The sequence below is a fragment of the Opisthocomus hoazin genome, chromosome 14 (assembly GCF_030867145.1).
Source record: "Opisthocomus hoazin isolate bOpiHoa1 chromosome 14, bOpiHoa1.hap1, whole genome shotgun sequence".
In the NCBI taxonomy this organism is placed as follows: Eukaryota; Metazoa; Chordata; class Aves; order Opisthocomiformes; family Opisthocomidae; genus Opisthocomus; species Opisthocomus hoazin.
The window spans coordinates 4,511,526-4,537,556 of NC_134427.1; the positions used below are offsets into that span (position 1 = coordinate 4,511,526).

General features: G+C 38.4%; 1 long non-coding RNA gene across 1 annotated transcript; it reads right to left on the reverse strand.

The window, feature by feature from the left end:
* On the reverse strand, positions 1 to 25,783 carry LOC142363149 (uncharacterized). Its single transcript, XR_012765534.1, has 3 exons — positions 25,658 to 25,783; positions 24,428 to 24,532; positions 1 to 7,292 (listed from the first exon to the last, which is right to left on the reverse strand). It is a non-coding gene; the product is annotated as an uncharacterized LOC142363149 (long non-coding RNA).
* Between the last annotated feature and the right edge of the window lie 248 nt (positions 25,784 to 26,031).

Below are 26,031 nucleotides of genomic sequence, written 5' to 3' on the forward strand. Positions count from 1 at the left end.
GTCTACATCTAGAAGGAAATCCATAACCCACTCAAACCAGTGAAAACAACTCTCACGAACTCTCTCTAAGCTTAGAGTAGACCTACAGGACCAGATCCACAGTTTGTTTACCTCTGCCATGCATTTAGACACTGTGTCCATGTTTCTTCACTTAATTCTTTACAGTTTCAGGTATGAATCTGCAACAGAGACTGAGGAACATACTCATTAGGAACCGGGTATCTGAATGAATTTATTTGAAAAATACAGCTGCTCTTCTTTTCCTCTTCTATTTCAAAATCTGCTTTTAGTCTTACCAACTAGATTCTACACAGAGAATATTTTTTCTGTAGCCAACAACAAATACAGACTGTTTTTGTGAAAGATTCACCATGATGGGATGTATGTTCAATCGTATCCTGAAAACTGTAAGACTCTGAAACAGAACCTGTTAGATTTATTTTATTGAAGAAAGGGATGTCAAAAACCCTTACAAAACTAGCTTACAGACAACACTGCACTGATTCTTGAATTCTACACCAAAAATCTACTAAAATGTATAAAAAAAACCCCTTTCAGACAGCAATTCTAAGCAGTGCTTATCCCTGCTGGGGATTTTGTTAGCAGGACTGGCAGTATTATCTTTTCTAAAAGCACATGGCACATTCTTTATAACCCTGTTTTGACCTTCTCTGAAATTTGTTAATCTTTAGCCACCCGGGCTGAAACATTCCATACGAGGCTCTGCCTTAGAATGACGTTTTGGTAAAGATTCAGCTCCAACGTTTCAGGCAGTTCTGAAAACAAGATTAAAGAGCAAACAAATTTGTGAAAAAGACATATGCGTATTCAATTAAAAGGTGCAGAGCAGGGCTCCCCAGGTGGCTGTTTCAGAGGCAGCGCAGAGAAAACACAGAACTCCACGCCGGCAAGAGCACAAGAGCTGCAGCGCCGCAGCCGTCGCTCCCACTTGGCAGCAGCCAGCGGGCCTGTTCGCTGTCACAAGCTCCACTGTCTTCGCATTGCAGATCCTTTACTTCCACGTTGTCGATCAGCCAGGTTGCGCAGAAGGAAAGCAACCTCTTCCCTGTGCATCTCTGTCACAACGGCCATTGTGGCTGACAGAGTCGGACCATTGGCTCGCTCCATAGCCACGAAGCGCCGATGGCGGTGGGGTTTCTGGTCTCCCCGAGTGCAGTACGGTGCGTGGTGGCACAGCTCTGCCGAGCATACATGTTCACCCAGAGGGTACCGCACAAAGCACCTCTAGGCATGCTGGTGGGTCACTCGGCTGCTCCTGGCAGGCCCTACGTGACAGATTACCATCGGAACACTCCCACTCTGCCACTTTCAAACGGTAACACTTCAGTCCTGAGTTTTCGTGCATATGTATTTATATACACGGAGAGGTCACTGCTCCTATCTATGTGGGTAGATGCAAAATGTAAATTTTTGCAGTTGGCAGATGCACACATTATAGAAACTGAGCACATTAAAAAAAGCCAACAATTAGAAAATTATACAAACATGTACACAGTCATATAAACGCAGCATATATATTTATGAAATAAGTTCAGCATCAAACCTCCTAAACTATTAAGATATCAGAAAATGTTATGTGTGTTATTCTTTACATGCAAATTTAAGCCATGCTGAAAAACCTTTCATCATTTATAAACCAGTTATTCTTTAACGTTTAGCGTTTTCTAAACTCAGTACAGACTAAATGAGGTACTGCATGTTAAATGTGAAAGTACATGTGACAATTCTGTCTCATCATGGTTGCTGTACCAATCATAGAATGTAATCAACAGCTACGCAACTGACTTTGCAGTTTTGCTCATAGGTCATTACAACGTAAGTGTAGCATCATCAGTGCTGCTGCTACTCAGGGCAGTAACAGAACTACTCAAAAACTACCCTTTATTGCTGTATTTCTAGTGGGAGATAAGTTCGGAGATCTTACGAACAGGTTGTTAAATGTATTTAAGTCTTTTTATTATTTTTTTCAGACATTACTTCCTAAAGATTTTGTCCCTTCTTCCAAAATCATTGTATAAATTTCCATCACATGCTCGCAGCCATAGGCGTGGCGGCTGAGCACGGTTGCAGCTGTGGTGTTGCAGGCAGGGCTGTAAGGCCCTGTGTGCTTCAGCTTTTCCTTAACATTGCTTAGATTTACCTTGCTGGACAAATGATTTAAAGAAAAGTACATCCCTTCTTAATTAGCTGAACGATCTACAGTGCATTTCATGCCTGAACAAATATAATTGAAACAACTGAAATCATATTAGCCAGGCAGAAAATAATCAAACTGCTGGTTTAGCTCTTGGTGAGGACTGGTCGCTTTTCTACTTTTGCAATGAAAACGAAAAACCAGCAATGCTGTAAAGCATGAACACCAGCAGTGGTGTCTTTACAGCCCAAACCGCTATTCTGTTTTAAGCTACGCAGTTTGCTAAAAGACACGCCCAAAATTACACTCAAAGTTCTCAGCAATCATAACTAAGACAGACATTTCTCATACTCCAGCCCTTATCAGAAGACTTTGGGATACAAAATTAATAATCAAACCTTAATCTTTTCTAGAGAAAAATATAATCATAAAAAAAAGAAATCCAGAAGCAAGTGACCAAATTAATCTCAAGTTTATGTTATTCTGCACAGGATAAAATAATGAACGGTGGATTGAAGCATTGCTATCTCTCTGTCACATTCAGGGTACGTAAAACATCCTTTCATTACCAGAAGGTTTTGGTACCTGCATACTTACTACTTTCGATATCCATAAAGGTGTATATAAAGCACATCAACATAGCACTCCATAACGCTGTTTTGAATCACTAGGGAGCACGATAGGCTGTGGAGGTAAAATGCATCCAGTCAGGTTTGGAAATTATAAGAGCATGAAGCAGCTGCAGCCACAAAATGCCTGAACTGGAGAAGGAAGAGCGGTGGGCACAGAGCTGAACAGCACGGGGGCCAGAAGCGGGTCCTGACACAGAAGCAAGGCACTCTCTGAGCATCTTGCCCTAGTGAGATACAAGCTTCAGACTCACGTCTGAAGCCAAGGGGTTACTCCTCACACACATAAGTAGGTTTTGTATTGGTGTCCGTGTCAGACAGCGGCTCCCAGGCTGTCTGCAGGAGGTCCCGGTGCCCTGTGACCCTCGCAGAACGGCCTCTTGGCTCTGGGCTCAGGCTCTGCCGAGCTCCTGGGGTCCGCTGCAAGGAGGTGCTGTTCGCCGCACCAAATAACCTCCCCAGTCGCTCAGCGGGAGCAGGAGCTGCTGCTTTGTGGTAAGCAGCTGATTAGCTGTGTCTCGCTTTTGTGTGAAGCAGTAGCTTCCACTGAATTCCTACAGGGCGTTCCAAACACAGTCATTTGCCTAATGATTTGGCAAAGACTTGGAATCGCTTCATACGAAAGAGAAGAGGCACGGTGTACTGTGATATAGTGCTTCCCTCGGTGCTCGGGCAGCGCAGAGGCAGAAAGGCAGCTGTCAGGGACACCAGCACTGGAGCTGGACCTCATCGGCCCTCGCAGACACGGTGGGGAGAGGGCGGCCCACAAGGGCTCGAGGCAAAGGCAAGACGTTGAATAAGACGAGGTGGAAAGCAGAAAAAGACAGTGGAAGTGTTGGGCGACCAGAGAATGCTTGCTGGTGACAATGACCGCAAACAGCCGTATCTGCTAGTGGGGAAGCCGGACTGTATTTTATCACACTTTTAAAGCTGACATTATCTGAGAGGGCTAATGCACAAGGCAGAAAGGGGACTCAGAGTGGCAGCAATACTTTTATCTCCTATGACAAATTTGAGGGTTTTTATAAATACACATGTCAGTTCTGAAAATTTTTTTGTACCCGTACATTATTTTTCAAGAATTTAAGCCTACACAACTTCTAAATATGCTATTGTTCACATGTATTATTCATATTTACAGTCACATGTATCATTATTTCAGTGTATATGAGTTGCACCACTAGCATTAACTTTGCAGAGGACATTCTGAACTGATAGAAAGGCTACTTACAAATACAAATAACAACAATAAATCCACTTTGTATTATAGAAGGTTTAAAATATTACACTGTCGCTAAAAAAAATTGTGTTAGTAAATGTGGATTATCACAATATATCCAAAGGGAAAGAGAAAACTTAAAAAATACATTCTGTGAAACTATTTATGAAATCTAAATCAATGTCACACATAAGAAGCCACGACGCTCAAATAAATTAGTCAAAAAATAGTTGAAAATCAGTGTCAGTTTGCCTATCATGATCATTCTGCTGCATTCTTAGTTCTATAGCAGTATTTGGATGACACATCACTAAAGCTGAGTACTTTGTAATGAATAATTTATTTTACCATTTTTTGCCTCTTTTTCTGTGACATATCCATGAATAAACAGATCACGATTTTCTTTATTTGTAACTCAAAGTTCTCTGACAGTCCCTCCTCAACCGCTTCCCTTTACAGTGTTTACATTACTTACATGGATATTCCAGATTTTGAAGTTGGGAAGGGTTAGACCGAGAGCTGTGTAGTTTAGTTGTGCGTGGTCATACGCCATTGTTTCTATTCCCCAGTTGGAGTCTTCTGAAGTAATTGGGTGTGAATGTTCATGGAGAATAAATTAAGACTCGGCTTTTTGTGATCCTGAATGCAAAACCAACTCTGTGTATTGGCACCAGTGAAATGCAGAAGAAACTCCACAAAAAGTTGACACACAAAAGGCATGAGCACAGCTGAAAGGAATCCATTTTAAAATTCATAAGAATATTCATAAGAATATTCATAGAGGTTTTTTTGTGGTATGTTCTCAAATTAAACATTATAAAAAAAACTTCACCTGTTCACCTGTTCTTGGTGAGGCCACTGGGAACACTTCAGTGGCTGGAAGGAAGGACAAGCTTGGGGCTCTTGTCAGTCTGGGGTTCAGTCAGTCTTTTGGACCCAAGCCTAAAGGCATCTCGTTTCTATATCATAGTTGGGCTCTTCAGTCAAAGAAAGGAGTGAAAATTTTGGAAGGCTCAAGCTGAAAGGTAAAGAAGGGCTGTTTCCTAGGTAGGCTCACGGAGAAGAGGAGGGGAGCACCCTTCCTGGTGTGAACTAACACTAAGACAGCATTTTGCTGCTGCAAAATAATCATCACTTCATATTTTTATAGCAATTTTGTATTATGCGTGAAGCACGGACTTCTACACGCCACACTGGGAGGCAGTGCAGAAATACACCATTCCCATTAGTCAGACGGAGGCACTGCACACGCCCCATGTGCCGTGCTGTCTCTACTCAGTAGGTGCCGACGGGCAGAGAGACAGCCCTAGGTTTCTATTCACAGTTATCACACTTCAGATAGATTTCTAAGGGTTTACAGACTTAGAGAAATCAAACTCCGTTCCAAGAGAGGTCTATACTCCTAAATATAATATACTCTTAGCAAAAAGTAAGTTTATAGGGAGACAAAGGAAAACAGCTGGGATAAAAAATTCAAGTCAGAAGTTCTGTTCCACGAGCAGAAGTAATGCTTAAGGCTGTTTTGCATTAGTATTTTTGAAGCACATTGTTTCCTAATCTTCTTCTAAGAAATGTTGAGGGATTTTATTAACATAAAACAAGATAGTGAGAGCAAATTTGATATCAATTAACATACTAATTAAATGTCACTTAGTAGTTTCAGCAATTACTTGATATTTAATTAACCACTTGAATACCTTGGGAGATCCAGATTATTGTACGTGTAATCAAAGGGCAATTCTTCTGACCCTGTGGGTATATGCTGCATGTTAAGACAATCTGTAGATAGCAACAAAAAATAACTCTGCACTGTCACCCCAGGTATGCTGAGTTGCTGTGTACCCAAGAGACTAATTTATTGATTTGAACGCACTAAGTATCAGTTAAAAAGCTTAAACACACCTCAAGCGATTAGAGACCTACATAAACACCATGAACAACCAACAAAATACCAATTATTTTAGTTCAAGCCACATTTTAAATTCATCCTGCAAAATTGTCTTGGCATTTGTGAAACTTGTGTTCACCATCAGGTCCTTTTATTTTTAGCAAACAGCTACAAGGACTGGACTAAGGAAGCAAATATTTTTAGGAAAAAATTACTTAAGGAGAGAAAATATGTTACCTGAAGTCTTCCAGACTGCATTCACAAAGAGGCACCAACTTTTGCATAAGGGAGATTTCCTGGGACCATTTTGGAACCGTTTTTAGGAAAAAAAAAGTCTTAATTGCTCACAAGCCAGGCGTGACCTCTGCCTGTTAGATTGTCCTCTCCTACAGAGAGGTCTCCTTCCTCCCACTTTTTTGGAGCTGTGTCTGTGTCATTCGGCTCATGCTGTCATACTGCACCATACTGCCAATGACTACCCAGACAGCTTGTAGCAGTCCCATCACGACTACAGCTACACTATTAGAAATTCACTCTTTTTCCTTTCTGCCACTTTTCTAAATGGACATTAACAACTCTTCACTTTCATTTTTAATCCCTTGTTTGTAAACCCAGCAACCTTCCCACTGCTTTTGATTATCTTCTCAATTGCTGCATTATTTAAGCTTGTTTCTCCCTGCGTACGTCAATATGGAGAAACTGGGCAACGTAACCTTTCTGCTCCCTTTGTAGCTCTTCTCCATTTGCCAGACAAGAAAACAGAACTTCATTCATCTTTAAAAAAACTACATCCTTTGCTATATTTGTTTTCAGTTCTTTTTTCACTTCTTGTCTCTGTCTTATTTCTATATTCATTAAAGCTTTTTATTTACAATGTATATTCACATCTCTCAGATCAGATCTCCATCCCTCTCACTCCACTGAAACCAATCTAAGTCTCCAACGGCCTCTTTGAAGTAGAAATAGAGAATGAGTTCTCCTTCCGCCTCCCTGTTCACCTGTCAGCCCCCTTGAACTGCTAGGGACACACCATTTACTTAAACTCTTTTCCCCGTTTTGCTTTCGTGTCTTCGTTCTCCCTTGGTTCTCCTGAAACACCTCTAATTTATCCTGCAGAGGATATTTATCGGTCTTCATTCATTTATGGCTGGGGACTGCACAGATTTCTTTCAAATTCCTGTGGGGTCCTCTCTTGACATAATCCGTACTGAGGAGGTTGAAAAGTGCTTGAATTCTTCAACCTTTAAAAGGATTTACTTGTAATTTTGAGTGTATGAAGTGAGTTGATCTCATTCACAGTTTACACAGGCTGTTGATGTCTTAACTGTAGTTTCTTAACTGGAGTAGATTTAAAGGAAAGAGAGAGGATGGTTTGGTGCTTTCTGAGCTGCATTTTTTTCCCTGGAAGTTAAAAAGAAAATAAAAAATATCATTAAAATCATTACGTTCAGTGAGACCATATAAAAGTCAATGAAATTCTGTTTCAAGGACAAAAATAAAAATTGACCTGTATTTTTTTTGATTTAATTAAAAGATCCACAGTAGTACAGCACAAGCTAGTCAAATGTTTTAAGGTTTGAAGTATAAATTACTTTCTTTTTTAATGTAGTTCTGTAATACGCAGACTAAAATATCTGTCAATGCCAAAATAGGGATTTTTAAGTTTTGTTTCACATAAAATTTAAATTTACTTTTGTTTTTACCCCAGTCTGAAATGGGAATGATTTTTCATCATGCGCAAAGGAACAGTGCTCTGTCACATGTTAGGTAACGCGCTGACCACGAGGCTGAATTTCGCTTCCTTGCGAAGCAGAAAGATTTACTCTTTTGAAATATAAATATAAACGTAACTCTGGTGCAGCACGAAGGACAGAGCAAACTCCTTGTAGAGCAAAGGCATGAGCTAATTGAGAAACTGTATCTATTGCTTAGCTTGATTTGTTTCTATTTGTCTCCTTTTCTCTCGAGGTGATCCCGAGCCTGCTGCGGTAAGAGGACCGACAAAAGCAGGGATGAACTGTTGTCTGGGGAGAGTTCCACACAGCTCAGCGCGTACAAACCCAACCTACCCGGCAGCAGCGCACTGACAGACGGCTGGCAGAGCGGTTTAGACCACCTGCTCTCAGCAGTATCCCACTCCCCACGTCTAAATTAAAGCCATAACTGCTCTCCGTCGTTGAACAGCAGATAATGCAAACGTTAAACATCCAGTAATATCCCAGACTAATACTGCTATGCATTGGCATACTTCAAAGAGGAAAGAAGATAACCGGGGAACACAGTTTCCCACTATTAACGATGTTGGGAAATACAAGCAAATACAGGAAAGGGAAGCAAAAACATAAGCAGAAGAAAACAATAGTTTACATAACTAAAATAAACACCTCATTCTTACACAGTACTTTTTATCATGACATTTCAAACTACAAACAAGATCACCATGACAGCTGACAGTTTTCTTGCATGATTCTCTTGGCACATACACAGACGCTGTAAGCATGGCCAATCTTTTAAAATTTCTCACCTGTGATGCAAAGGCACATGTTTCTATCAACATTTGCCCAGAATTTCTGGCCACTCAAATCTTATCCCCATTTTTTTGTGCACTTATTATATCACCAGAACCTTAATTAGTTCTTTATTCAGCATCTACAACCATTTTTACATTAAAAATATTAATTACAACAAGTGGATATTTACTCCATAAATTGAAAAAAGAAGGCTTGCACGCTAGTCAGGGACTTGTCTTTTTGCATGTACCAGCTACACTTCACCCTCAAAGCAATGTTTATAGATAATAAAATCATTCTGATGATTATTTCTCCAGATACCTCTCAATATTGTTTAAACCTATATCTACCTATATGCTTATACTGTAATAATATCCTGGGAAAGAAAAAAGAAGATACAACTCACATTAAAATTACCACAGGGGTTGAGGATTTTGCCTGCAAGAAAGAAAACTAGTCTTTAATCAAAAAAGGCACGGTTACAAAAGGATTAATTTTGGATCAGAACGTATCACAAGTTAGATGTGTTTCTCTCCCAGCTGAGAGCAGTAATTGGAAAATCATGGTTTACACAAGAAAATAATTATTTTCTTATGATCTGCCTTTCTTTCATGAAGCTTTGCATCTTCATCGCTCAATTATAATCTGAGAGATTAAGGGACTCAATATATACTAGATTAAAGGTCACCTATTATTACAGACATGATTTAATTGCAATATTTACATAAATTGTTTACCAACCATAGGGTTTAAGCTGCTTGTACGTACTCAGCATATTAAACAGGGACAGGATATTCATTAGCTGCAATATGGGAAAATGTGTAGTAGTAACTGAACACCAGAGCAAAACTCTGTTCTATAGCTTTTATAAAAGAAGAAAATTAGGAAACATTGATGGTTGAAAAATTGTAAATTAAATCTTATTCCATTACAGAGAGTAAAAGTTAGGTTGATTGCACTGCTGTAAGAACTTCCTAGGGGAAATTAAACTTGATAATCTCAAGGTGTTTCCCAGAAGACACCACGCATTCAGTAATGTTCATTATAGTTCGCAGAATACCAGATAGAATTTAAAGTGAAGACTCCTAAGGTTTAATCAATATAGACATTCTAAACTGTTCACAGCGTAGAGCCCTGATTAGGAAACAGAGCTGCAGTTAAAAGGGAAGCCACAGTACTTCAGGTGGATTTTTTTTCCTGTATAAACTGGTTGGTTCATAGCTAAGGTGAACAGTGACTGCCAAATCTCCAGAACAATTTTCGTAGCAGCATCATAAAGTGCTTCATTAAGCTCCTGGGACTTCTACAGCACTGCCTGTTTTCAGTGGATGATGCTTCAAACCAGGTAGCAAATATTTTGGCGATGACTTGTTACAAGATTTAAAACCTACGTTACTATTGCAAATCATTCAGAGGCTACCTATTACAACAGAGATTTCAAATGCTTCATTTGGAAGATCATGAAGAGTATGAAGATATCAATTTGAAAAAAAAAACATTAGCTATCTGCTACCTGTCCAAGTTTTAAAGCAAGAAATAAAAGAATGTATGGCATAAACTGATAGTAGTGTTTGTTATCATATGGTGATATAGGACAATCAGTAAAGGACTGAAATGACACGTTAGCAGTTCAAAGCACAAAGTAAAAGAATTTTCAGTTTTGATGAAATGAGTTTGCAGCATCTGTGGCATCCTTAGATAAAAGAAGTTGCCAAATTGCTAATTGCAAAAATAATCCAGAGTAGCAGGTTTCAGTGCTGGTAAGGAAAAGCTGCCTAAGAACAAATGATTTCAGCTAAAGCCAAAGAGGATACTGACCCTCTCAAATCTTCAGTAGCTTGGACAAAGATCAAGGGGGTTTTTTAGAACCAAGACAAACCTGGAATTTCAAACAAAATGTGGCTGGAAACATATTTTTGCGCCAGGACTGGATTTATGGTTCCTCTCCATCTGGTGTTGGCTAGATGACATCTACTCAGCACAGAAGAGAGATCGTGCCCCCTGATTTTATACGGTACCTATGTCTTCCCATTCCTTTGATATACAAGGGATAATCAAGCTTGAAGAGTCAAACACCTTTATAAGCAAGGGCCTGTGAGACGAATATAAATGGAATAAAAATTCTGGAAAACATTTTGGAAAAAAAGATTTCTGTTTCAGAGACATTAGCTCTTTGAGGTAACTGGGATCTGATGGGGATCAGGCTCTGCAGGGTTCATCCTATTTCCAAAAATCATCGCACTTCTCTGTCGTGCATCTGCTCTCCACAATGCTGGTCTTTCCCTGCCTCCTTAAGGAGGAGCTGGAGGGTTAATTTTTCATTGGTCTTCAGACCATGAGGAGAGCCTCCACTGTCCTCCTATGTGCTGGAAATAAAAGAGGTTCCCACCTACAACTTCTTTCTTCTTCCTCCCAGGTCCGTGGGAGAGCTTCTGTTCTAATAAGAAATTGGCTCCTCAAAGTGGTTTCTGTGACTCTGATACACTGGCACAGGAGAACCTGAAACGGAGCTGCACAAGCAATGAAGGAGTGATTTTTTTTATTATTATTATTAGGTAAAAGATCTAGCAAAGAGGGTTTCATTACCACAGCATTCCAGAGGGAAGAAAAAAAGAGACTTAAAAGAAAAAGTATATTAAAACTTTACTGTATTTGGATGAAACTGTAGTTAACAATTTCTCAGATGTAGCAGACCTAGTCCTTTCTTGTCCTTTTCCTGTGACTTTGAATCAGAAAATTATGACTTCCGTAATTAAAAATCTGAGGTGCTTCAGAAAAGAAAGAATAAAATGTTCTGCTGAATCTTTCCGAGACAGCACAGTTGAAACTGCAGGTCATTTTGTTCCAGAGAAAATAAATTCTGCTGAACTAAACTCGAGAATAAGAAAAAAAAAATTACTAACTGAACTTCAAGATCCAAAGATCCTGCTAGTTCTTGAACAGAGAAAGAGGTCGGAGCTTCAGTGGAAAGAGGCCACTACGTTTGGCAACTGGACTTCTTAGTCAGCATTTCTCATGAATGCTGACCAACACTTTAATTACCACTAAAAGAAGACAGAGCTTAAATTTACATGATGTGTACATCAGAATCGATACAAGAATATTTTGTAAGAAAATATTGTCTCTATTAAAGAAACACCCACTTTTATGTGTTATAGTAAAACTGACAAAAGAAAAAAATTTCAGAGTTAATATCAGTTTTTCCCTTAGCTCATTTTCTACGCACTGATTCCGTAGCTCGTGTGTAATTGTGACCTGATCTTACATCTCAATAGAATTTACTGTAAAACCAATTAAAATGATGTGGCAGCCTTATTTCTCCATTTCCCTGCTTTTCTTATGATGCCATCGCATCTAAAATATTATTTAAACATACTCTCTTGGCACATCGCCTTTATCTTAAATAGGTGCGTGCAAACAGAGGTTATAAACAATGACAGGTTATGTAAAATATGAATGCAGTAAAGTATTAACATACTTTATGATGATTAGCTTAGACATGGTCTTAGACACGTTACATACAATCACTAAGTTAGGCAATTACTCTTTTTAATCACTTTTAAGAATTACTTGCTGACTTAAAAAGCAATGTAAACTTCAGTATCTTACTCTACCAGCATCTCAGCGTGAATTCTGAAGCTGCAAAGGAAACAATTACAAGCTTATATGTATGAACCACTTAAAATTAATAACAGAATTAACTTACTTAAAACAAATACTTCATTCCATTTCCTTTCCAGATAAAGTTGTCAATACAATCAATGTGAAATAAAGCAGACAGTGCCAGAATTTAGAAACCACTGGAATCTGAACCCTCCATAATCTCTACCATCATATAAGAGTTAGTTTAGACAACATCTGACATTTTTTTTGTAGAAATTTCAGAATGTTCTGTTTCAAAGTCTTTTACCCAGTTAGAAGTTCCAACATTAAAACTTCAAAATTTATTTGGCCAGTTTTTAAATGGGAGCTATAGATAAGCTCCAATATTCCTTTGACCAGTTCATCCCAACGAATGGGAGGAGGTCCTAGGGTTCTGTAAATCTCAGCGGAGCCGGTATTATGAAGTGTGCCAGTCACTGAAGTCTGTTACAGGAAAAGCAGATCATTTTCCAAGTGAAAACAATGAAACTACAAATATATTTAGATAAATTGTTTGTGTAATTATCATATAAATTTTATATATATAAATGTACCATATATAAGAATATTATTTATACAGAGATGTATATAAATACACTTATATTTACTTATATGCAAATATACTTAAATATAAGTGTATATGAATGTATTAATTTAAAATTGCTTTGTAGGAGTTTTGCTAAAAGAAATAGCTTTAGCTTAGGCATCACATCTTTGATCCCTTCACCGTTAACAGGTCTCTGCCAGAGCTGTGATTTGATTCTAAATCAGAGGTTGACTTCCTTTTGATTCATGGGTAGATGAATGAATAAATAATTCCTACCAGGTTTACTTCACATTTGTGGGTATTGCTTGATCAGATTACAATGATTTCCAAGTGTTCATTATATAGTGCCCACCAAGAAATGCAGTTTCCAGTAGCCCTGTACAGAGGACCTGTTCCCTCGTGGCTGCGAATAGTTTCAGAATTCCATCATTTGCACTGAGTTTACACAAAATATTTTCAAATGACCATCTGGTTCCTTGTAGTGAACGCACAGTCAAAGTGGCCAAGGTTCCCAAATTCCTGGAAGGACACCGACATCCCTGTCATTAAAGCTTATAACACACTTTGAAGATTTTTTCCGTATAAAGCATTAAACAAAGTTACCATCTTTATCTCTAATTGTCCACTTGGAATGCAAGTCCGTCTTGGGAGCACCTTGTAAATGTGTTCGGAATTAATCACCACTACCACGCGATGTGGGATGCATTGTGACAAAGCACCGAGAGCTAAAGGATATGGGAGTGGGTGGGTGGGGAGAAGTTAGAAACTCGCTCTTGGTAGCAAACACAGGCAGCTGAGATTAGGATAAAGACATGTCAACCACAGCCTTGTAATCAGGAACTCTGAAAAACTCTTCCAGAAATGAAAATCTGAGTTAAGATCTGCTGATAATTTTCTATATTATCATCCTGTATGTTAGCAGTTCACAAATGCTTTCTGCCTTAAACACTAACACGTTAATTACTTCAAATGCAAGATTCACATGGGAATTTGTCTCTAAGAATAAACCGTACTTAAAGAATACAGAGAGCTGAAATCATTGCTGAAAAAATACTCTGAGATTTACATTGTCTTCTTGAACTTCTAACTCCTTAGACATATACAACATAAGAATTAGCAAACACATCCAATACTAACTTCTAAATAAAATAATTAGCTTGTATAATTTATCCTCCTGCAGGGAAAGGTGAAGGAGACGGGTCATTGACAAACACACTACACACGTGCACCTCTGATCAAGACAGGCTCACTCCTTGGTAGACTGCAGCGTAAACTGGAAGTGTTTTTAGAAATAGCATTGGCACCAGCATCTGCAAAATTGGTAAGGGGCAAGAAAAATGAAGCCCGAAACAATACTAAACTAAGTTTCTTAACATTATACTAAGCAGAAAAAAACCCTAAAAAGCAAGCTTCTTATTTCAGTACCTACCAGCATGGGTTCTGTCTATAACCTGACTGTATAAGAGCGTGGGAAAGCAGGAAAGCACTCTCTGACATGAGCAGGCCTTCCCCATTTCAAAGGCATGTGGAAGAAACAGTGGACAGGAAAGAATTCTTACACAGGAAATTGAATTTTACTTAAAGAATTTTAAAAAAGCCTTTGCCTTGCCTAAGATGATCTTTATTTACCTAGGCTGACGTAAACAAACAGTACTTCATGGAGTTTCACTGGTGCGAGCTGGATGAGAGTGATCAAAGCAACCTAGCATCCAAACAAAAACAGTCAAGACATTTATACCTTCATCATTACTAGGCAAAAAGACAAAACTATTTGGTATATATAAAAAAAAAATGTTCCACATAAGTCTAGTGCTGTTCATTCTACCAATTTAACAAAGCTCATAAATAACATTAAATAATAGATCCACATGATATACTGGTATAGGGGAGGGAGTGAGGAATTGACTCAACTCTTCGAAAATTCTGCTGCTATTAGAACATTTAAACCCCTCTCTCTGCAAGCCTGGAACTCCAGGCACAAAATGACCATTGTGAACGATTTGCCTGAATTCAAGTCCATAGGATGCTACAGAACTGATTTTGACCAGATGAAAAATAACACATTACTTTTCACAAGTATCAGTATTCAGTGAAACTAAAAAAAAAAAAAAAAAAAAAAAAAAAAAATCCACATATTTTCTATTTAAAAGATAAGAAAGAGAGCGTAAAAGCAAAAAATGGTCAGATATTAAAATGGTGAGAGATAAATAGTGGAATTCCCAGCAGTCTGTGCTAAGACCTGCACTCTTTAACACATTCACAAATGACAGAGAATGGACAGCAGTCAACTATTTATTGCTTCTTGCAAAAAGAACTAAGGCACCGCACGACGTCCGAAGCTAAGCTCAAACAAGAAAAAAAGAAGGTGGTTCTCTAAATAACACCTGGCAGTAAATCCTGACACAGGATGTTGTGCATACAGAAAATCTGTGTGAGTTGAATTGAAAATTGGGCAATTAGTTGGAGACGACCTCCATCATACCGGATTATTTGGGGAATGTGTCATTGACACCTGCTACGAGTGTCCAGGCAAGCTGCTACTGGAGAGATGGCACAGGGTTAGAACGACCTTTGATATAAATCAGTACAGCTGTGGTACAAATATAAGCAATAAACATTACAATTAAAAAGTTACAAAACCAAGACATGAGATTCAGATACATAAACGAAATAACCCAGGAACTGTTTTCAGGCCCTTGGGCCAACTAAGAGGCACGACTTGTTTCCATTTGTCTATACCCTTCTGCTCCCAAAGCTGGGCAGTCCGATCCCAGCTGCCTCGCAGGGGGTGATTCCCAGCCTGCGCTGAGCCTCAAACTGTGCTCAAGCATCGTTGAGTGGATGCTGGTTAAGTCATCATGAGTGGAAAACATGCCAGCAATTAACAAATCTGCAGTATGAAGGAGGGTGCTCACAGGCCGGTGCGGATGCAGCTGTCCTACCCAGCAGTCCACCAGTGTCAAAGGTGTATAGATTTTAGCGATATCAAGCTTTTGCCCTAGGCCTTGGGTCTAGTATGGACCTTCACATATTAGCAGAGGGTTGTACATGTGAAGGTGAAATTTCAAACACTTGTTACCCAGGTTAGAACCTACCTAAGGGGAAAAGCAACCCACATCATTCTGCTGCAGCAAGCATGAGCTAGGGCTTGCTAATTATTATGACTGACGTCTCGTAATTCAATAACTTCCTTTCTACATAAAATCAACCCTTCACTATACAAAACCATCAGTGGGACTAACAAATGAGTCCAAACTGTAAAAAGGTTCATTGCTGATCTAATTATGCTCTGCTTCTCGCAGCTTTGGGAAGTGCAGAATAATCAGAGCACAGTAGGTGCCAGCCAGGAATCCTCCCTTCCTCGCAGCCAGCCCCTACACGCTCTGACGGAGGGAGAGAACGCCGAGCAGCAGCGGCACATCAGCACGGCAGCCTGCTCCGAAAGGGGCCGTGCTTTAGGGTAATTCTGTCTCCGCTACGCTCTTTGAGTAGAGCAAACCAAAGCAGCTGCAGGTGCAGCCCAGTGAGGTGGTGGAAGGGTAGAAGTCCAGGAGCTGAAACCATGTTACAGAACTAAGGAGGAAGGGGGGGTGTAGCTGGACGTGCCAGCTGTGCACTGCGGTAGGCAGAAAAGAAGGCGATCAGTTATGTAGAGGCCACAGGAAAGAAGTCGATCAGGACATAAAAAGAAAGAACAGTGGCAGAATGCAGAGGAAAGGGGTCAGTAAAACAGAGTGCATGTGACAAAGGAACAGAAAGAATTAGAGACAGAAGGAGGGGCACACAGATCATAGCAAGTGAAACAAGAGAAATGAGAAACTATCTCTGGGGTAGAGGAAAGAAGACTTACACAGTCAAGAGACAACGAAGAAAAGAAAAATGAAGGAGCAAAAATGAATGAGTAGAACAGAAGTTATGCTTTTCCAGAAGAAGAAAGGCCGGAGAAAAGGAAGGGGAGAAAAAGCAGAACAATTAATAAAAGGAATGAGACAGGAGGGATGCAGGGAGGGACATGAAAGGGATATAAAATGGCACAAGGCATACACATAGGAGGAAACAAGCACTCTTTTATTTATTCATACTTCTATATTTTATGTCATCTTCCTAGCAAGTATCCCATAGCTCTACAGATTTTTCTTGGGGTGGAAGGGATGGGCTGGCGGCATATTGTTGCTGGGGGATTTACTATAGTTCTTTTTTCTTCTTGTACTGCTGGACGTATATTTATTGAAATTACCTGAGATAGTAGCTGGCACTTTTTCAGAAATGTCAATATCTGATTTGGAATAGAAAGGAAAATTTATTAAAAAAACCAAAACAAACCAAAACAAACCTAAGAAAATTCAAAGAGGGGGATACAGATGTAAGGAGGTGATTGGTGTCATTTGTCAGCAGTTACCAGCAGCCTGCAAATATTCAGCTCCTATAGATCACCAAACACTTTTTTCTATTTGAAAGACAGCTGAAACAGAAAAGAGCTATGATTTATCTTGAATGTAGCATTATCACAGGGTTAATCCTGCCTGAGGAAATAAAATTATCTGGAGGAAAATGAAAAAAGGCACTCATTTAAAAAATAATCTAACCTAATTCTCATTTTGTTCCGATATTTTCTTGGAATTTTTAAGGTTTTCAAGAACCAAAAAAAGAACCATTTAACATTTTCAGTCTTCCTCTTTACCTGTTTCTTTCTATCACAACGATTTGACAGAAAAGTGACACAATTCTGTGAAAGCACGAGCAATACATCAGAAGGTTTTGCATCTCATTGTTAATCATTACAACAGCAGTAATAATCCCATAGACTGCTCTGATGAAAACAATAGTTGAAAAGTGTTATTAGCTTGGCCAGCCATAATTGCCTACTAACATTCATTGATATTAATTTTTTGATTTCTTTAAGACCTACCTGTCCGTTTATAGGGCAGTTTTAGAACGCCCAGAGCAAGGCTACCAGGTTTCTGTTTCATCCAATATCACTTCCTGGGTTTTTATTGGATTTATTTTTCCTTCAGCAAGTATTTTCTCTTGATGCTTAATTCAGAAGCTTCTTGCTTCTGTGCAAGGAAAAAAAAATACAGAATTGGCTCTCCAATTAGCAAACATTTTCAGCTGCAAAACTACCAAATCAATACCATATCCTCAGCAATCATTTTAGTTACCAAAGTGTGAAATTTTTTTTCCAAGAGCTCTCAATGCCCATTTTTTGGCTAATTAGCTGCCTGTCTGCCTTGTCCAAGTGGCAGAGTTTAATTCCAAAATGAAAGACTAGAGAAACCCAAGGAAGTTCTCCAAAAGCAAATGACTTCCATTCAAACAAAAAATGTCTGTGCCGCCCTTTTTCTTACGAAAGCTTTCTTATGCAAATAGGAGTTCAACGACTAAGAAAAATCTGGGAGGCATTGCTCTGGTGATATTATGCTCTTTCATAACATTTCTTCCCACGTTGTCTCCCCGAACCACCTGTAATAAAGACAATGAATAGCAGCAATTATATTAATATATAATTACTGTGGTTATTTATAGCTGTGTAAAACCGCTGTTGAGTCACTATCTCATCTCCCATCTGCCTCAGCGAACATTCTTACGGATTTTGATCAAGCTTTTATTTGTTCCATCAGTTATAACGCATCTTGCGTTACCTGAAAGAGAAGGTACTATCTTTTTGTTATTTAATAGTCCTGATGCACTGGCTTGTTGTTATTTTCATTCTATAAATAGCACAATACAGCAAGAAAAGTGGTTAAGCCTTTTGCTGATGGTTTAATTAATTAGGACTAACGTTGCATTTTGCGGTTTCCGGGTCAGTTTGATTGAAAGAAGGATGCTAACCCTGCATTTTCATACTGACTGCGCACTGCTTCAGGATAGATTGCACAGATTCATGCAAGGGAAATCCATTCAGGATTACTAAGTACATGGATATGCATAGAAATGCAACTAACTCAGGGAACAGTAACCAAGCTGCAGTCTGGGAGACTAATCGAGGGAACGGACACGGGCAGATTGCTGTCTGTCTGCTGACAGCATATCAACGAACTGCCTTAACAGATTGTGCTGGCTGGGCAAGGAGTTCCTGAGGCTTTTTAGATAACTTAGTGCACTACTATGTGTTTTTGGCAGAATGATCTCCTCTACAATAATGAGCTATGGTTGGAAATCAGCTTGTGCTTTTTTCAAGGGTAAAATAAAACAGTAGCTCTATTTCTGCCATTGTGTTCTGTAAATTTTGCAGTGTTCCTCCTCAGTCTTAGATAACCAATAAGAATGGTTTGAGCCAGATTTACCGTGGCATTTTAGCATCCAGCTTGGCGATGGATGATATTTTCAGAAGTGAATTACATGGATAATGCACTTAATTCTGAATAAACTCACTGGCCTAAACATGAGATTGCTGATGATCCTGTCAGCATTTATCCGCATATTTACACGCCTAAACATCTTTGTAGATCTAATCTTTCATTTATACTTCACTAGAGGCAGAAAATTCATCCCTCTGTGACTCATCTATGTTATTTAAAGGATGCAGTGAAACGTCCAGCACAATGTGAGAAACACACGTACCGAGTAGCAGAGGATTCAATAAAGCTTCCTATTCAGCAGCTAGTCGCCTATCTCATTTAGGCACATAATTATCTTTGGGCTAAAAAGTTTTTTGTAGCTCAGGCATCTTTTGCTACCGTTGTCTTTTCTTCCTCAGGAATACATCAACAGCCAGGAAAACTTACACTAAAGCATGGGAAGATAAAGATCTCATAGTTAAATAATACTGTTGGAAAAAATATTATGAATTAACTCAAAAGACCTAGCTGCAATGTTCTTGGCACTTGGAAGAAGTGTTCCTCCCCAAATGCCAGAACCGCACAGAACACAGCAGTTGAGCTCTGTTAACTGAAACACAGGCGTACCAGCATTTGGGGATGAAAACCAAACAAAAATACAGCAGAAAGATTTTAACCAAATTAATTTTTTTGGTTTTAAAAATACATTATTTTACCATCTCAGAAAATGAACATGAAAGTCTGTTCCTAGTGAACTTACAGCTGTAAGAATCTCTAACTGCACACATTATTTTAAGATGGATTCAATTATTTGTGCCTCATTAGTCACTCCAGTTTCTGTATTTGTTGACAGCCACCGTTGAACACATCAGGTAACTGTAGTCCATCATCATAATCACTATTACAATTCCATCACAGGGTAAGTAATTTTATCTGCTTTCACTTCAAGGGCACCTGAGGGGACTTCTTGAAGTTCTGTATGTATACTTCACTTACACAACAGCACTTTGAAAAAAATGGGTAGAAAGTGCAGAGCCACAATCAGCACTTTCTTAGATGTCTGAACCGGGGTGGGGGCGCAGTTGCCTTTTTGTAGGAGGATGATTAATGAATTGTTGACAGTAATAAAGAAGCAGACATCTTGGAGATATTATTATGGATCACATATCACTTGAAACAGCAAGTCTGCCTCCGTAAAACATTTTATTTGTTATATTGTGCAAATCGATTGTAATTTGCTACTGGCTTCTTTTCAAATACATTTCTTCATTGCTGCCTTGGTAAATAATAAATCACACTAACTATTATTTCAAAATTGAGTGTTCCAATTTAGTTATGAATGGAGAAAGTAGAGATGCTGCAGGATATAAAGTCTTCTAGCAGTTCACAGAAAAATAGCTTCTTAAGGGTAACCACATCAAAAATTATTAAAGACGGACTATACTGTATTAGCATGCAAGCCTTTCTGACTGAAGGCAGCCTACCAAAACACTGACAAGGTTACGCCAAATCAAATATTTTGTTCTCCTTCACAAAAAACCCCACAACAACCCCCCCCCTCAAAATGCAAATAATAGTTCCAGCAGTGGTATATTAATACCATAATCTGAGCAGCAATGGTAAACCCTTTTTTTTTAATTTAATATCTTTTTGTCCCTCAGTTTGTCTTCAGACATAAATCAGAAATGTTCTTGAAGAACCAATATATTTGCTTCTTCCAGATTACCAATTTGTGGTTTGTATAATAAAGCAAATTTGTTTCTCATGCTTGGTATGGATGAGTCATGCTTTTAATATATGAAATAAACCCAAAGGAATAAAAATGATACTACGAAGTTATCAGATTTGGATAGGTCAAGTACATCTCTAAAGTCTAATGGATAATCTGCATTAATCTGTTTGTTTTTGTTTGCTTGCCTAGTTTTACATGATGTTAACTATAACACTCAATGAGCATTTATGCATCAAAACAGTCATTGAGAATTTTTATATGGATTTCAAGAGAAAATACATAATATTCTTTAAGCTTTATGTTTCTTTTTTGAGCTACGCATTTTTTTTCTTGGGGTTTTTTGTTTGTTTATTCTAAATACTTCCAAGTACCACAAGTTTCTTAACTGAAATCTTCCTGACAAATACCACTTAAAAGAAAACCAAAACTCTTGCAACTGTTGCGCTTGGACCGCTAGCTAGTGAGTCTATTAACAAAATGTATTTAGCCTATCAATTCAAGATATGAGAAATAATTACGCTCAATGGAGCTTTCAGTATAGTAATTTCCAAATGGGAACAAAAAACAGTATTTCTAAATAATCTTACTTAGACATACTTAGAGTTAGAGAACCTCCGTCAGAACTGTTCACAGACCACAAAAGCCAAACCATTAGTTTTAAAGGCATGCACTTTGCAGTGGGTAAATTTAGACAAACATTTGCTTTCAGATTAGAGTTTCAGGAGTGTTCCCGGACTCCTTCCTTCTGTACACTCCGACCACCTACTTGAAGAAATTCTGCAATTAGATATGCATATTAAAAACATGTATCTCCATAAAATAAGGAATAATCTAAGTCATACTGCATGACTGCTCATCAGTTTCAGTTTTTATCCAAGTAGGAACATATTCCCAATTTTTTTTTCCGTGTGTCCACCTTTACCTTTTTCCCATGAAGAGGAAGCTTGATGATGAGAACTTCCTATTCAACCTTTGTATTCAGTTTAGAAATGTTCAAGAAAAAATATGGAAACAGCATTTGGGGGAAGAAAAAAATAGAGCTACAGGTCCATTTCATAATCACTACTCTGTGATCTGTTGTGCTCCTGACATACATTAAGAAGATCCCTTGGAGAATTCTGTCTCCATTCATTATATCCTGAAAGAGTCTGGTTTCATTGACCTTGCTCTCAGTACAGTGCCTTATGTCCCACTGATTTAAGGAGTTTTATATAATGAGCAGTTGGAAAGGGGTGAAATTAGCCCAGAGAGCCATAATGTATACAATGTTCTTTGCTCAACACTAATTAGTTTATTTGATTTTCATCTGGTAGGTCTTGTCTCCAAGGTACAGAGAATGATTTTGTTTTCACATGCTGTAACATCAGACACTTAAGTTCTTCAGTTTCATATCCTGTTCTGGGGGTGGTAATTTTTGTCTCAAAAAAAAAAAAAAATCTTACTTCAGCAAATGAAAATGAATTCTTGTCAGACTTAAAAAAAAATAATTTACTGGTGACTTGGGGGAAATAGATTATGAATTAGACTTTTTGATAACTGAAGAATAACGTTAGTCTGCTTCCAATCAAAAACTTCAGCATTTGAATACTGAATATGGAGGCTCATTGACATAGCCTCCAAGACAATACACCAAAATAGATACAGCTGCTAAAGTGGAAGTTGCTTTCAGCCAATGACTTCACTGCTTGTCAGATTTGTATGCGTGTTTGAATGTGAGGGTAATGAAATAACATTATAGATTTCAGAACCAGGGCAGCCTTTATTCAGATAAGGTTATAAGCAAATATGTTTTAGAATGAGTGTCTGCTGAAGTAATATAATCCATTCCCCACTTATTCTCGGGAGTTTAACTGTTTGCTGCAACATTTAAACATATATAGAAATGCAGTCTGGGATCATACGCAAAGAGCTTTGCACCCTGGGTGAATACAGAGTACTAAGAACACAGGGACCATATTCAAGATTTAGCTTTAGTCTATATAGACTTAACTCTTTATTCCCAGTGCCTCCTTCTATAGCTAGGTGTCTTTCACATCTTAAGGCCAAATTAGTAAACAAAATTGCGAAAAAATTAATTGTCAAATCACTGTGAGACCCAAAGGTCACATCTCAAGATAAATAGCATACCCCATTGTGGCCAGACTATCAGGCAAATAAAAAATGATAGATCAACATCAAACATTTACAACTCAAAACTGAGCACTTCCAATGCAAAGAAGGTAAAATTTTCAAAATCACTTCACTGTGATGTAGATTTTAAATAACAAATTACATTAAATAATAAGTTAGAGTTTTGAAATATATTCAGTTGCAAAACTCTCCAGAGGGTTAATGTTATTCCACTGTCTAATGCTAAGAAAATATTCCCACAGCAGTATTTGTGGAATGTACTTTTTGAAAACCCTTTTGACACATCAGTGAAAAGTCTAGAAATGCAGAAAAGGCAACACACTGCTCCCACATTTACATCAAACTCTCTACAGCTGGTATCACCATCCTGTTCACCACAAATGTAACACAGGCGGTAAGCGGAGAGAGGAGGGCGAGAGCAATGAACTGGCCCCACTCACGCCAGGGACAAACCAAGCAAGGAGGACAGGGGCTATGTGCCTGAGAGAAATGGGGCAGCATCTAGCATTGGATCTGACGAACATTCTCCAGTTGCGGATGTAAACTGTAATGGGTTATTAAAATATTACAGATAAAAGTGACCTTCAGTTACTGGGGTTTGTAAGTTTAGCTTTCTTTTCTTTCAAATCACAAAGAAAGAATTTTGAGCAATTCAAAAAGAAATGGGTTGACAGTCCAGATTAAATTAAAATGAATAGCACGACCATGATAGAATTATAAATATGTTCTGTAGAGATACTGATGATATTTATTCCACTACTATTTCATTCTTCTAAGGAAGTCTTTTAGCTTACTCTCAAAGGGCTGAGCCTGTGACCAACATATTCAAGGCAAAGACCAGAACTGCCCTAAAGAGTATTTAAGTCGTGGGATAATTTTTCTGAAGAACACGAGTAAATAGGCAAAATGGAACAGACACATTCTGGGAGCAATTATTGCCTCTAGTATATTAAGTTACCCAGCATTAGGCTATTCAGCAGTAATTATACTACCCCTGGGCAAGGATGATTTAGTACTGCACACTGGTGAAAGCTGCATAATTAAGAGAGAATGGGATCTGGCTACTATTTAACACACCTTTCCAAATGTTCATCTGATCCAGTTGGCAGCAGCCACAACGGACTGTATAGGATGGGAAGGTTAGCAATGTGTCTTGGATTACGCTGTCTTGAGTGCTACAGCATTTAGCACTCTGTAGTCAGAAGGTCAAACTCTGTTCTCATTTAACTCTGTGTAAGCCAACCCGCTTAAACAGAATTGCATGTGTCTAATTAAAAGCTGCGTGTGGCCTGCTGGGTCACCCTCTGATGTTAATGTTTAATGCATTTTGGCACATTTTGTTCTGTTTATTTTTAAATCAGGCAGAATACAGCCATGTATAGGTTCTAAAATCAGCTATGATGCCTCATATGCTTGAATAGGAAAAAAAAATATCATTTAACAGAAAGAGGAAACATTTTGGTGTTTCAGATTACTTTCTTTCCCTGAAATGAAAAAGGTTTACTTGGTATTGAGTATTGCTCCCTTTTTTCCATTGCTCACATTGTGGTTATCACAGGAAGGGGGAGAAGAATGCCCGGAATGGGCAATGTCACAAAACCATTAACTCCTTTCTTACCCCTTCTATCCATATATCTGTTATGGAACAGAAAATAAGGACATAAACGGATATGAATCAGTTCAATAAGACTCACCTGGACGCGGTCCTGTGCAGCCTGCTGTAGGTGACCATGCTTTGGCAGGGGGGTTGGACTGGATGACCCACAGAGGTCCCTTCCACCTCCGAACATTCTGTGATTCTGTGATTTAGAAAGCATCACAGTATAAACAGCCAAATTAGTCATATCTGAGTTGCTGAGCTTATGTGCATCTCAGAATAATAATAGTAATACCCAGCAATGGGGCTTCTACTTTGTCCCTCTGCGTCAGTCTGCTACCAGAGCACTTTATAAGAACGTGGGATTTGAAAGGCATCTAACACAAGGCGATATTCTAAAACAACATACTTGGGTATCTTTGCTATGGCAGAAATTCCTTCCTGAAGCCTTATATCCACACATGGAAGATTATCAGCAAACATCTAAGAGACAGAGCAAAATCTGGAATGCCTCCAGCATCTGAATCGGGCTTTCTGCCTCGGTTATTTGGCTTGCTCTCTGACAGATCCCATGACTTGCTTTACAAGTAGTAGCAGTGGCAGTTTGGAAACAGCCTCTAGGGTAGGTCATGGGGGGATTGGCTTGGCTCCTCAATATCATTTGTCTTGCCTGAAATTAATTTTGAAGAAGCCGTTCAGCATTGTTTAAAAATAAGATTATGTATTGGCAATAGCCATTCATTTTCCCGCTTAGCGTAAGGTAACAGAATATAGCATTCAAATGCTAGGATTTATATCACTCTGGGGAAACATGCTCTAACCAATTTGATTTTTTTAACATTTCTCAGTTACCCTGTTTGATACAGACATCATAAATAGTGAAAACCTACAGCCCAGTAGGGAAAAAAAAAAGGATCTGGGTTTTAGGAACTTAGAAATAAGATGTAAGAAATATTCAATTTCTTATTTCTTTATCTTGAAAGAAAAATCAATAAAATGTTAATTTCAATTTTGTTAATATTCTTTTGCTACTTAGTTCTCAAAACTTACTAAGTCTTTCAGTAAGAAGGGTTCGCTTTACTATTATTTTTGCACCTCTTGCTCTTTTACAGCAAAATATCTACGACTTTCATTTGAAAAAGTATATATTGACTACACTTATTTACAAAAACATTGACTTCAGTGAAATTCTTCAAGGTTAAGCCAAGTCCAGAGATGACTCATTAATTCCATAGCCCTCCAGACATCATCTTCTATGACTTATTTTGTTAACAAGACCCGTTCAGAATCAAATTGGGATTTTACCCATCTTTCACTGTTACCTTACCTCAATGTTACCAATTATCTATTGTCTATTTCTTCCTTTTGCCATGTTTTTTCAGTTCTTATCTCTTCTGGCTCTATGCAATTATTGGTAATTACTTTCTACATTCTTCTTTTTTTTTGCTATAAAAGATTTTCCTGGGGGAAAAAAAAAAAAAAAATTTCAGTGTCCAAATCATAACTGTTAAATATTGGGAGCCTGAAGCAACTAGAAAATCTTTCATTCACATGCTGCATTTCCAAATAACTTTTTCACACATTCTGATTCAGGACAGAATTACTAGCCCCAAAATTTTCTGAAAAGAAGTAAACTACACAGAAAATGAGAGCAATGATATGTCCATCATATGGGATGCTAGGATAGTTCCCAGCTCTCAG